The sequence below is a fragment of the Oryctolagus cuniculus genome, chromosome 3 (genome assembly GCF_964237555.1).
Source record: "Oryctolagus cuniculus chromosome 3, mOryCun1.1, whole genome shotgun sequence".
Classification (NCBI taxonomy): domain Eukaryota; kingdom Metazoa; phylum Chordata; class Mammalia; order Lagomorpha; family Leporidae; genus Oryctolagus; species Oryctolagus cuniculus.
Window position 1 is genome coordinate 177,783,100 of NC_091434.1, and position 14,871 is coordinate 177,797,970.

The window sequence follows — 14,871 nt, forward strand, 5'->3', positions numbered from 1 at the left end:
ATGTATCTCCATAGAGGCCATGTTTAACGGGTTGGTTTAGATCAGTTTCTGTTCATATTTCCATGTCCACAGGTAAGATTTCCCAGCATCAGGAGGCTTGAGGAAGCAAAGGGAGGTGGATTCAGGATGCAAAAGTAGAAAAAATACAATGCTTGCCTAGAGTATGAAAGAAACAACAAAAACGACTTCATGTTTCTTTGAACAACTGGCTTCAGAAAGACGACTTTTATAATTTCTGCAAATTTGATGCATATCTCTGGTATTTGCAGCACTTACCCATCATTAATCATCAGTTTAAAAATTATGAAACATAATCAGAAACCTCTAGCAAGAAAAGGTCCATGTCTCTTTCTCTGCCCCTCCTGCAGTCTTCCACAGAAGTGAGCACTGTCAACGTTACAGCCACACTGCTTCTCTGTACTCACACAGACTCACACACACACAAAGGTGGGTCCCAGTAGGGTTAATTTCATAGGGATACCATGAATGCGCATACATGAGGGCTCTCCCAAAAACCCATGGAAGTGCATATTTTGAAAAAAAGAAACTGTGTATGGATTTCAAAAATTTCTACCCAATCTAAACTCATCTTCTATTGATTTTTCCACAAACGTTTTGAGTCCTCCTCATACACACATCTAGTTAGCTGTATGTTCCTTTGCATGTTGGGCTTTTACTTTATTCAAAATATCCCATAATTTGTTACTCGTTTTCTTACTGATAGATATTTAATAATTTCCAATTTTTGTTAAGTCAGGTAGTAGTGCAATGGCACTCTTCTAATTTTGCATTTATTTATGAGTATTTCCATAGAATAAAGTATGCACGCTTCCCATGTTGACAGATTCCTGTCAATGTATCAGCCTCAAAACTGTACCAATGAAAGTTGTACCAGTTCACATTCCCATCAACTGCAATTTAAAGTACAATTTTACTAGATTATTTTTTAAAATATGGAACGCTTCACGAATTTGCGTGTCATCCTTGCGCAGGGGCCATGCTAATCTTCTCTGTATCATTCCAATTTTAGTATATGTGCTGCCGAAGCAAGCACACTAGACTATTTTTACAAACTGTGATTTATCATATTTTCCTTTTCAGTTTCAAAATCCAATTAATGAAAACTGGACTCAAAGGTTCACATCTATTTGCATTACTGATATCTAATGAGAGTACTATTTTTATATGTTTATTGGCCAATAGATTTTTTAACTGAGAAATCATTTTTGTACTTTATAAAGTTTTACAGTCTTATCTTTCTCTGTCTTATGAGTTATTGGATTCCATAAATAAATATCATCTTTTACTGCTATTTATATGTATATGTATATACACAGCACTGAATAATAATAATAATAATACATATATTTATTTATATATGTATATATGTATTTTGATATGTTTTCTGAGTTTAACTATGAATATAATGAAATTAAACATACAAGATATACACATTTATATGGTCAAATCAATTTTTTTCTTTAAAGTTTTAAAATTTTATATCTCACTTAAGGAGGACTTAGTGCAGTGGTCATCTTTATCCTGTGGGCTATTATCCATCTCCTACTCACGTGGTGTCCTACTTCCATGAAGCAACTGGCCCTGACACTATTTGTTCTCACTGATACAGTGATTCCAGAGGTTGGCACAAGGAGCAGATTGGCCAATGCATTAACTGTGATCCAGGACTTGAAGAATTGCAGCACAGACACAGACCAGGTCATGGGAAAAATGGAAGGTCAATCTGCAGACTTCGCTGTTGCATTTGAAATAGAGAAATGATTCATTCACTGGAAGCATCCTCTACTTGTATGTAACCTGGAACGTTTGGTGGACATCTTGCTAACCTTAGCTGACCCTGCCTGAAAATAAATTCAGCACAAAAGGAAGCAATACAGACAGAGGTGAAGAAACACACGGCTGATGATACTGCTTGGATACTGATATGAACGGTGTCAAAAGCAAGAACTGCCCCAGAGCTTTTTACCTAGGAGTGAATAAATTCTGACATGTTACATATTTTAACTGTTTTGAGTAGAATTCCATTCTTCATTGTCTTTTTAAAAAAGACCTAATATGGCCGGCGCTCTGGCTCACTAGACTAATCCTCCGCGTTGCGGTGCTGGCACACCGGGTTCTAGTCCCGGTCGGGGTGCCAGATTCTGTCCCTGTTTCCCCTCTTCCAGGCCAGCTCTCTGCTGTGGCCAGGGAGTGCAGTGGAGGATGGCCCAAGTGCTTGGGCCCTGCACCCTCATGGGAGACCAGGAGAAGCACCTGGCTCCTGCCATCGGAACAGCTCGGTGCGCCGGCTGCAGCACACCGGCCGCGGTGGCCATTGGAGGGTGAACCAACGGCAAAGGAAGACCTTTCTCTCTGTCTCTCTCCCTCACTGTCCACTCTGCCTGTCAAAAAAAAAAAAAAAAAAAAGACCTAATACATATTCCACTCACATATAGTCTAAAAAAAGACTTTTCTATACCTTGTTCAACAGTTTCATATAGTTAAAAGTTTTCTTACTATTTTTGTAATACAAAGTAATTATAAAATATTAATATACAAAAACTTAAGCAACAAAAGAAGCCTTAATTTTCAATTCCTTTAAAAAAGCATGATTAATACTTAAATAACATCCTTTCATTTATCTTTCTAAGTACACCACTGCCTGTTCCATTTCCATACATGTCTCATCTACGCTTGTTATTTTTGTGACATTTGGTGTGATTATTTACTTACATTTCTCTCGCCTTCTTTCCAACCCCTCTCGACCACCATAACCAAGGTGAACCTGGTATCTACTTTTCTACTGTTGTCCAGGTTCATGGTGCCATTACCACATACATAAACCAGCACACATGATGTCACTTCTGATATACATAAACAAACATACATGACATGGATTTTTGCCATTCGGGGTTAACTAATAGGGGAAATTATTTACATGTCTGTGCCTCTTCTCATATAATAGTGTCCAAGAAAATTCCTCCAACTATAAATCTAAATCATTCTTTATTTTGAATATATGTATACCATCATAATCATCACAAAATGTATTTTCAGATATTTTCGTTATACAAAAGATGCAGTGATAACATCTTATCTTTTTTTTAAAGATTTATTTATTTATTTGAAAGTCAGAGTTACACAGAGAGAGGAGAGGCAGAGAGAGAGAGAGGTCTTCCATCCACAGATTCACTCCCCAATTGGCCACTATGGCCTGAGCTGTGCCTATCCGAAGCCAGGAGCCAGGAGCTTCTTCTGGGACACTGACGCTTCAGGCCAGGGTGTTAATGTGCTGCACCACAGCACCAGTCCCCAACATTCTTGTCTTTTATTCAGTTTTAGTCAACACACTTGAGGTTTATTTTCCAAGAAATCAAAACAATCAGTATTTTCACTTTAGATATATTTTTGGCCTATTTGGATTTTAAAAACAGTGAAATTATATTTACATCTTTTTTCTTTTGATAGTTGTGTTAGTTTTCTTCTTAAGAGCCCTTATCTTTAATTCTTAGAAATTCTTTGAGACATTGATTCCCTATGTGTCATATAGTTGTAAAATTTCTTCCACAATCTCTCATATTTGTGTTAACTTGTATGATTTAATTTAGCGGCTTTCTCACTTGTGCTTCCTTTGTCACATGTGGAAAGTTTGGGAAAGTCTAGAAGCTTCCTCAGCCCTTGCTGACATCTGCAGGTGGTCAAGGTCGCTTTCCCCTCTACCCTGCTCCTGCTCAGGATAGCTTCTTTGACTGCTCCACGCGCTGCCTGCACATAACTTCATGTGTGCAAGTCTTTGCGTGGATATATTCCTAGGGGTGAAAGGGCCAGCCCTATGGTAAACGCACATTTAGTTCTTGAGGAGACCACCAAACTTCCCCAAAATGTTTGCTGTCCCACATTCTAGCCAGCAGTGAATAGATTTACAATTGCTCCATACACATTCCAACGAATTGTTGGTCAGACTTTTTGTGATTTTAGATATTCTAAAAGACATTAAGAGATATTAGTTTGTGGTTTTAATCAGTATTTTTTACAATAATCATGTTCAACATCATTTCAAATGATGTTTGAAACCAGTCTTTCTTCTTTGTAACTAGGAAAAGATTATCTGTTTAAATACTTTGCTCATTTTGTAATTGAATTACCAAATTTTGTTCACTATTACCTCTATATTTTTTAATACTATAGCCGAATTAAAATGATTTAATTTAATTATGGATGATTCTTATTCTACCAATTACTTTTTGTTTTCTATTTTTCTGCTCCACTTTTTCCCCTTTAAAGCATTCTTTTGGACTTAATGTGTTTTCTTCTATTTTCTTCCTTGTTACTTCATTACCTATACTTATTTGACTTGATTGTTTGCTTTTCATTTAAGAATTGCTTATTTATTTGAAAGGGAAAGTTAGAGAGAGAAGGAGAGACAGGAGAGACAGGAGAGAGAGAGAAAGAGAGAGAGAGAGAGAGAAAGAAAATGAATTCCATCTGGTGGTTTACTCCCCAAATGGCCACAAAGACCAGGATGGGCCAAGCCAAAGCCAGGAGCCAGGAGTTTCATGTGTGTCTCCCACATGGGTACAGGGGGACCACGGATTTGGGCTGTACTCCACTGTTTTCCCAGGTGCATTAGCAGGGAGCCAGATCTGAAGTGGAGCAGGTGGGACTTGCACTGGGGCCCATATGGGATGCTGGCACTGCAGGCTGTGGTTTTAACTCATTGCATCACAGCACCAGCCCAATCGATTGTCTTCTTTTCAGATTTGCTCTTGCTATTATTATGTGTTTAATCTATCACAGACTACTCTCAGTATCATACCTCTTCATATATATAAGAATTTTTTTTAAATGAATTTATTTTATTTTATTTTTTGACAGGCAGAGTGGACAGTGAGAAAGAGATACAGAGAGAAAGGTCTTCCTTTTGCCGTTGGTTCACCCTCCAATGGCTGCCACGGCTGGCGTGCTGCAGCCGGCGCACCGCGCTGATCTTAAGGCAGGAGCCAGGTGCTTCTTCTGGTCTTCCATGGGGTGCAGGGCCCAAGCACTTGGGCCAACCTCCACTGCACTCCCGGGCCACAGCAGAGAGCTGGCCTGGAAGAGGGGCAACCGGGACAGAATCCGGCGCCCCGACCGGGACTAGAACCCGGTGTGCCGGCGCTGCTAGGTGGATGATTAGCCTATTGAGCCGCGGCGCCGGCCAAGAATCTTATAATTGTATACCTTCATCCTTCCCTACTAACCATTGTGTCCTCAAAGTTCTCTGTGATAAACCTGACTATAGGGTATTATTTTAAATTTAAATAGCCAAGTATTACCATCATAAGAAAGACTCACTTTATATTTGTCTACCTAATTCACAACCTTCATTGCAATGTGTACATTTTAACTCAGTTTGGTATCACTTTACTTCCACTTGAAAATTCTCATTAAACATTTCTTGTATTTCAGTCTTCAGAAATTAATTGTTTTAGCTATTCAATGTATTAAGACATTTTTATTTTGACCCTGTTTTGGGGATACTATTCCATGGTACATAAGTACTTTATCCATACTGCATATGTACGGTTTGCTTTTCTTCTGATGACTTTTTTATTTATTTCTTTATCCCTGGTTTTAAGCAACTAGACTGTTATGTGCCTTTGAATGCGTTTTTTTCTGAGATGGTATTTGTGGTTTTTTAACTTCTTGAATCTGCGGCTTTAATTTTCATCAATTTAGACAATTTTAAACTATTTTTCCTACCATTATTGAAGAATTATCTCTCCAGATTTGTCTCTCTCTGCTCGCTTATCACACACTCAATGATGCAGATTGATTTCAGTCCTAATTTCTGTCTTGTTTCTTGATAGTTTCTAGGACTATTGTGAAGTTCCTTAATCTTACTCAGCAGTGCCTCACGTTCCTCTGGAATCCCTGCACTGGGAACTCAAGCCCCTTGTCCTGTCAAGACTACCAGTGCCCTCGCTTCAGCTCAACAAGAGTGCCATGCGGGCCTGCTTCACTCACTGCAACAGCCTTGACATTCTTCCCAGAAAAGGTGCTGTGTCATAGTGCTACCTTGTTTGTTTTCCTCCTTTGAAGGAATAATGCCATAATTGCATAAGGTGTGTTGTCTTGTAAAACTGCAAAATGGCCAGTGCCTTGAAAAATGCTGTTTCATATCTCAAGTCCTGATTTTTAGTTGTTTGAGACTTGAGGGTAAAGTCACATGCTATTATCCTACATTGATAATAAGCAGAAATATTTTTGAAGATGTGTGTATTTTTTCAAGATCAAAAGGTGATAGATTCCAAGAACCATTGCTCCTATAGACTATACCCTTACTGTAAAAAGGCATGAGGGACATGATAAATACCACTAATGAGCACATTTAGCTTTAATATGATTCCACTATATATTTTTTACCATTTTTAACTTTTATTTAATGAATATAAATTCCCAAAGTACAGCTTATGGATTACAATGGCTTCCCCCCCCATAACTTCCCTCCCACCTGCAACCCTCCCCTTTCCTGCTCCCTCACGCCTTCCATTCGCATCAAGATTTATTTTCAATTCTCTTTATATACAGAAGATCAGTTTAGCATATATTAAGTAAAGGTTTCAACAGTTTGCACCCACATAGAAACACAGAGTGAAAAATACTGTTTGAGTACTAGTTATAGTATTAAATCACAATGCACAGCACATTAAGGACAGAGATCATACATGAGATCAATAATCACCCTAGGCTCTTGTCATAAGTTGCCAAGGCTATGGAAGCCTTTTGAGTTCACTGACTCTGATCATATTTAGACAAGGTCGTAGTCAAAGTGGAAGTTCTCTCTTACCTTCAGAGAAAGGTACCTCCTTCTTTGATGACCTGTTCTTTCCATTGGGATCTCACTCTCGGAGATCTTTCATTTAGTTTTTTTGTTTGTTTGTTTTTTGTTTTTTGTTTTTTTTTTTTGCCAGAGTGTTTTGGCTTTCCATGCCTGAAATACTTTCATGGGCTTTTCAGCTGGATCCGCATGCCTTAAGGGCTGATTCTGAGGCCAGAGTGTTGTTTAGGACATCTGCCATTCTATGAATCTGCTGTGTATCCTGCTTCCCATGTTGGATCGTTCTCTCCCTTTTTTATTCTATTGGTTAGTATTTGCAGACACCAGTCTTGTTTATGTGATCCCTTTGACTCTTAGTCCTATCTTTATGATCAATTGTGAACAGAAATTGATCGCTTGGACTAGTGAGATGGCATTGGTACATGCCACCTTGATGGGATTGAATTGGAATCCCCTGGTATGTTTCTAACCGTTTGAGGTAAGTCAGCTTGAGCATGTCCCGAATTTCACATCTCTTCCCTCTCTTATTCCCACTCTCATATTTAACAGTGATCACTTTTCAGTTAAGTTTCAGCACTTCAGAATAACTGTGTATTGATTACAGTATTCAACCAAAAGTATTAAGTAGAACAAACAAAAAAAATACTAAGAGGGATAACATATTAAGTTGTTCATCAACAGTCAGGGCAAGGGCTGATCAAGTCACCATTTCTCATAGTGTTCATTTCACTTTAACAGGTTTCCTTTTGGGTGCTCGGTTAGTCATCACGGATCAGGGAGAATATATGGTATTTGTCCCTTTGGGACTGGCTTAATTCACTCAGCATGATGTTTTCCAGATTCCTCCATCTTGTTGCAAATGACCGGGTTTCATTGTTTTTGACTGCTGTATAGTATTCTATAGAGTACATGTCCCATAATTTCTTTAACCAGTCTGCCTTTGGTGGGCATTTGGGTTGGTTCCTGGTCTTAGCTATTGTGAATTGAGCTGCAATAAACATTAGGGTGCAGACAGCTTTTTTGTTTGCCAATTTAATTTCCTTTGGGTAAATTCCAAGGAGTGGGATGGCTGGGTTGTGTGCTAGGGTTATATTCAGGTTTCTGAGGAATCTCCAGACTGACTTCCATAGTGGCTTGACCAGTTTGCATTCCCACCAATAGTGGGTTAGTGTCCCTTTTTCCCCACATCCTCGCCAGCATCTGTTGTTGGTAGATTTCTGAATGTGAGCCATTCTAACCGGGGTGAGGTGAAACCTCATTGTGGTTTTGATTTGCATTTCCCTGATTGCTAGTGATCTTGAACATTTTTTCATGTGTCTGTTGGCCCTTTGGATTTCTTCTTTTGAAAAATGTCTATTTGATGGTGTTGGGTCATAGATTTAAGTCTTTAATCCGTGTTGAGTGAATTTTTGTGTAAGGTGAAAGGTAGGGGTCTTGCTTCATGATTCTTAACGTGGAAATCCAATTTTCCCAGCACCATTTATTGAATAGTTAAAAATCAATAGCCGTTGTATACACAGGCAATACCATTGCTGAGGAAGAACTGCTAAGATCAATCCTATTCACAATAGCTACAAAAACAATCAAATACCTTGTAATACAGTTAACCAAGGATGTTAAAGATCTCTACAATGAAAATTACAAAACCTTAAAGAAAGAAATAGAAGAGGATACCAAAAAATGGAAAAATCTCCATGCTCATGGATTGGAAGAATCAATATCATCAAATGTCCATTCTCCCAAAAGCAATTTATACATTCAATGCAATGCCAATCAAGATACCTTCTTCTCAGATCTGGAAAAAATGATGCTGAAATTTATATGGAGACACAGGAGACCTCGAATAGCTAAAGCAATCTTGTACAACAGAAACAAAGCCGGAGGCATCAGAATACCAGATTTCAGGACATACTACAGGGCAGTTGTTATCAAAACAGCATGATACTGGTACAGAAACAGATGGATAGACCAATGGAACAGAATAGAAACACCAGAAATCAATCCAAACATCTACAGCCAACTTATATTTGATCAAGGATCCAAAAACAATCCCTGAAGTAAGGACAGTCTATTCCACTATATTTTATATGCAGTTTTCAATACGTCAGTTATTCTAAGTCAACAAGAAGGAAATTATTAGTTCAATAAACATGTAAATGTGTGCCCTGATAAATAGAACAGTTTTTAATGAAGTACTGTAGAATTATATAAATGGGAAGACTAAAAGATATTTTCCCTATAACATTTTATAAAGGAGGTAAGGGAGATGAAAAGTTGTCATGAATTGCAAAAAGTAAAGCATATAAAGAAAAAAGATTGATAAATTTAAAGCTTTTCCTAAATACCACTTATACTCTTGGAACACTTTCAAATTTCAATTGTTTTCTATTTAATTGCCTTAATAAGGTAAGTACTTTACAAAAAGAAAATCTTAAATTAAGCCATGGGTTGTATATTTTTATCTAGTATCTTCTTATAATCTGGACTTCTATTCCATAAAATTTGCATTAAAATATGTAATTGCTGATAAGCATGGGGTTAGCTTCCTGTCTAGCAAATTGTATGCACATATAAAGAAGAAATAATTTGAGGTTCCAATTGGCATTTCAGTATTTTTATGTTTGGTAATTTAGTTGCAGCACTCTCTGGTTAGTGCTTTGTATTTTTCTTCAGTACACAATCTATTTGTCTTTATTAGGCTCTCTGGATGAAATATGTGTTCATGGAGAGTAGAAAATCAGGCTTCATGATTTCATAAGTTTTAGTTCTTTAGTTTTTAGACTTCCTGAAATCAAAATACTTAATGTCTCTTATTTAGCTTAGAGTCTTGGATATATTAAATCAGTCGATGAAAATTCCAGAAAGATCTAGTCTTTGCTTCAGGATGTATTGATTAGCTTAACTAATTAAAAGCTGTTTTAAGCTTTAAGATAGAATGGCATATTTATAGCTTTTCCTAAGTACTACTTCCCAGTCTTCCCTTTATGGCAAAGGAAAATAAAGAAAACAACTAACAACCGCAGACATAGAAATTAAGAGATAACAAAATACTGGGATTTGAAAAATGTACTAGTATCCAAAAGCAGAGCGGATTTATATTGAGAAAACAGAAAAAAATTTGGTTTCAATAAAGGACAATTTCTGCATTTATTTCCTGAAAATGGATAGATAACTTGAAAATGAAGAAATTTCCAAACTCCTATAGTTGATCTTTTGATGCCCTGATGCAGAAAGTAAAGATGTTCACCTAGGATTCTCAGTGGGGAAAGAGTGACCTGGGTTCCTCCACAATTGAGAGGTTTTATTCTCCTATGTTTATCTGTTGGAGAGGCAGCTGAAATGCCCAGAGTTGTTTTGGGAGCCTAATTCTACTACAGGGTTGAATGTTGATTTTTTCCACTGCTTATAGCACTATTCACAATGTATGTTCTCTGTACCTTAGGGTCTTCGGCCATTAATAGGAATCAAAACAAAATCATTGGATTCTCCTGAGGTGCAAAAGACATAATTCACACAAGCTGTTTAGCAGGGATTGACACAGGGTTTGCCTCCAATAATAGTGAACGAATATCAGCCACCATACTAACAATAATGAAATACCAAATTATATTTTCTAACAAAAGGGTTTTATAACACTTAGAAGTAGAAACACAGAGAGTAGTTGATTTTTTCATTTATCAATAAGAAAGACTATGCATACCTCTCCACTACATGCCACAAGATAAGGATGCAAAGAACAAAGCATAGGTCCTTCTCTTTCTTACATGAACTTAGCTATCACACTCCAATTTTTGTACATAAATGAAGTGATAGCTAATATTATAAAATAGGTCACTGGAGTGGTTCTGATAATTGTAGACAATTCTCTTCAAAGTGGAGTGGTAAATATGGCAGCAGCGAAATAGGAAGCCAGAAATCAGCAGTAGGAAAGAAGCCCAACAATAGCATAAAGTTTGAATAAAATCTGTTTTTTGACTGCTAATTTTCTGCATTAATTCACTGGTAGACATTACATATTAGAAGCAGATTTACAAGCTGGTGACATTGTGTTATAGCAGTATGACAGTATCCCATATTGGCGCTGGTTCAAGTCCTGGCTGTTGCACTTCTGTCCAATCTTGATCCCTACTAATGGCCTTGGGAAAGCAGAGGGAGATGCCCCAAGGGCTTGGGTCCCCACTCTCCACTTGCAAGACCAGGAAGAAGCTCTGACTTCTAGCTCAGCCTCTCTCGGCCCCATTCTGCTACTGTCATCCGAGGAGTGAACCAATGGATGGAAGATATCTCATCTCCCTATTAATTCTGACCTTCAACTAAATAAATAGGTCTTTAAAAATCAGAAAAGAGGAATATTTGACCACAATTCACAGGTATAGAATGAAAACACATAAAATCGCATCTTTGGATTGAACAAATCTTACTTAAAAGATAAATAATAGAAAAGAGACAACTAGTGGCCTTAGAGAATATTAAACAAGAGGTCGGCACTGTGGTGCAGCAGGTTAAAGCCCTGGCCTGAAGCGCCGGCATCCCATATGGGTGCCAGTTCTGGTCCCGGCTGCTCCTCTTCTGATCCAGCTCTCTGCTATGGCCTGGGAAAGCAGTGGAAGATGGAACAAGTGCTTGTGCCCCTGCATCCACATGGGAGACCCGGAAGAAGCTCCTGGCTCCCGGCTTTGGATCAGCGCAGTTCCAGCCTTTGTGGCCAATTGGGGAGTCAACCAGCGGATGGAAGACCTTTCTCTTTGACTCTACCTCTCTCTGTAACTCTGTCTTTCAAATAAATAAAATAAATCTTAAAAAAAGAGAAAATAAAGAAAGAGGAAAAGAAATTACTTACTGTATCCCCAGATGCCAGCAGAATTTAAATTCAGTGAATATTCGTTCAGTTAATTCAGAAGGCTTAGAACATTGACATATCTTCAAATAATCTACTGCTAACCAGAAGAATATCTGTAGCAAGTCTTGATACCTTAATCAGGAAGCAGAGATATATTCAAAAGAGCAGACATCCAAAGAACAAAACAACTCAGATAAAATGGCAAGGGTGAAGGAAAAGGAGACAGATTTAAAATTTAACAGGAAAACGTTCCTCTGGAATTTCATCAAAGTACTCACTGCAGAATATGGAAAATCAGGATAAAAAAGCTCTAGTTACGAGTAAACTGAGCACTTTTTTTGAATTAACACATGAAAATACAATTACCTAAAAAACAAGCTTTCAGATTTCTCTGATGAATATTATATGCCAAAGGACAAATTGACATCATATATAGACTTTGTTGGGAAAAGTGAATCAATGTTTTAATATACACATAATTCATTCTTAACTTATGAAGACAACATGCTTATTTATATTGTCTGTGCATTCTAATAGCATAGCATTATGGTGCTATTAAAACAAACATAGCTATTAAACCAAATTACCAAGTTATAAAGAAATTTTTTATCTTTATTTAGCACAACAGCATTGAAACAATTTCTGAAAATTTTATATTGATCTCAAAGTAAATTGAGGAAAATGTTTTAATTTTTCTAATGCTTATGGAGTTACTTACATATCCATTATATATATATATATATATATATATGGAATTAGAAAATGTAATGTAAAAGCCCCAGCTGTCCTGAAAAGTTATCATAGTAGTGTTGTGATTGTGTCATGTTTGAAAAGTATTCTCTTCCCTGTTTGTTTCTGGTCAGGAAAAGCCAAAATAATTTTGTACAAAAAATTTTGAGGGAAGAAGGAAAGCAGCAACATTTTTCTTAATGCTTACAAGGTCAAAGCAAGGTCACCAGTGACTCTTGTGTTTCATCCCCACTGTCATTCAAATGCTGGCTCACTTTATTTTTGTGGGGCCACAAGCGGGACTGTAACTGCCACATGTTTTCTGTGATCCTTCTTTAGCCTGAAAGATACCTGAGCCAGGTGCATGTGCAGCCACATATTGCAGGGTGGCAGCTGCTTCTGCAGATCGTAATGTCAGTTAGCAACCCTAAAACTTGATCAGGGTTTCAGTTTGTCCCAGTGATGTGCAGCTTGTGTGTGTGGCTTCCCTGCAATTCTTGCTTTCCTCCACTTTACATTCTTTCTTGCAAATTGCTTGATCTGTAAACTTCAGGTTCTATCTCAAAATCAAATTGTCATCTGGTGACTGTTTATCTGATCCTCTAATTTTGTGATGTCAAATCCTTGCAAGAAATGTGTATTTCATCAGATCCCAAAGACTTTGCTTTGGTTAAAGGAGACTTGCCTAGTACAGAAGAAGTAGATGCTAGGGAGTAGAGTTGAAAAGCATATTTTTTAGACTAACTTTCTGGAGTACTTTTGATTTTGAAAGTTCAAAATGGATAGTTACCTTTAATTAAACAAGTATTTATTTGAGGAAGTGTTCTATTGTAATAACACTAAGATATAGTTACTACTTATAGACATTTACAGGTAAAGAATTTATAATACAGAAAAACTTCAGTAACTTGCCAGAGAATAGACACCTAGGAACTACCAAGTTAAAATGGCAACTGGGGTAGATTATGTTTTCCTCTAGAACTTTTCTCGTTTTGAATTTTTCACTTAGATCTATCCACGCCGGTTCAAGCTGGTTCCCCTCTTCCTTTGGGGCTTCCAGGGAGGTTTTCTCTTCTTATTTCCAATGTGTGTACCTCCTAAGCTTCTCCTTGCTCTTTCTCCCTCACCCTGTGTAGTCTGCCACTCCCTGATCTGTCATTTTTCCCAACTCCTTCCTGATTTTAATTTTTGAGAAAAAGATACAGTATGTTTCTAGGTTCAATTTTTTCACAAGAATGTCTAATTTTTCTAGAATAATTTTCTAAAAACACTCTTTGCTCATATAATTGCATTAGCTCCTTTAAAAAAGTTATTTGTACCTTTAAGACTATTTTTGAACTCTGCATTCTGTTAAAGCAATCTATATGTCTTTTCTTTTACCAATACCATGCATTTTCATTACTGTTTATTATAAGTCTTTTGTTATTCTTTTTTATTTTTATTTATTTGACAGAGTTACACAGTGAGAGAGACAGAAACAGAGAAAGGTCTTCTTTCCATTGGTTCACCCCCCAAATGGCCGGTACAGCCGGCGCTGCACCAATCCAAAGCCAGGAGCCAGGTGCTTCCTCCTGGTCTCCCATATGGGTGCAGGGGCCCAAGCACTTGGGTCATCCTCCACTGCCCTCCTGGGCCACAGCAGAGAGCTAGACTGGAAGAGGAGCAACCGGAACTAGAAACCGGTACCCATTTGGGATGTCGGTGCCGCAGGTAGAGTATTAACCAAGTGAGCCATGGCACCAGCCCCCTGTTATTCTTTTTTATAAATTTTTATTTATGTTATACAAATTTCATGTATTTCATATATACAAATTTAGGAACATAGTGACAATTTCCATACTAACTTTCCTCCCATGCACACACTAACTCTTCTCCCTTCTTCTCCCATTCCCACTTTACAAATATCTATTTCAGTTTACTTAATGATAGTATAGTTAATCCTACATTAATTAAAAAAACACTGTTCCTCAAAGGAAAAGACAATGGCTGTAAACAATTATTGAATCTCAAAATTTCACACCAATACATTACATTTTAGGTACTGTATTAGTTAACTTGGATCAGGGAAAATGTATGATACCTGTCTTTTTGGGACTGGCTTATTTCACTAAGTATAATGGTTTGCAGTTGCATTCATTATGTTGTAAAAGACAGGATTTCATTTATTTTACATCTGAATAGTACCCCTGGTGTAAATATACCATAATTTCTTTATCCAGTCAACAGTTGATGGATGCTGCATGAATCTGGGTTGATTCCATATCTTAGCTATTGTGAATTACACTACAATGATCATGGGGGTACAGATAACTCTTTATTATAGTGATTTGTTATGGTTTGGATAAATTACCCAGAGAGAACTGGTCATATGGTAGGTCTATGTTAAGATTTCTGAGATATCTCCATACTGTCTTCCATAGTGGTAAAACCAATTTATTTCCCACAAACAGAGGATGGGGGTACCTTTTTCCCCACATCCTCA

At 37.4% G+C, this 14,871-nt stretch overlaps 1 non-coding gene across 1 annotated transcript; it reads right to left on the reverse strand.

Moving 5' to 3' along the window:
• Positions 1 to 947: 947 nt before the first annotated feature.
• On the reverse strand, positions 948 to 1,054 carry LOC127491861 (U6 spliceosomal RNA). Its single transcript, XR_007920794.2, has one exon. It is a non-coding gene; the product is annotated as a U6 spliceosomal RNA (small nuclear RNA).
• Between the last annotated feature and the right edge of the window lie 13,817 nt (positions 1,055 to 14,871).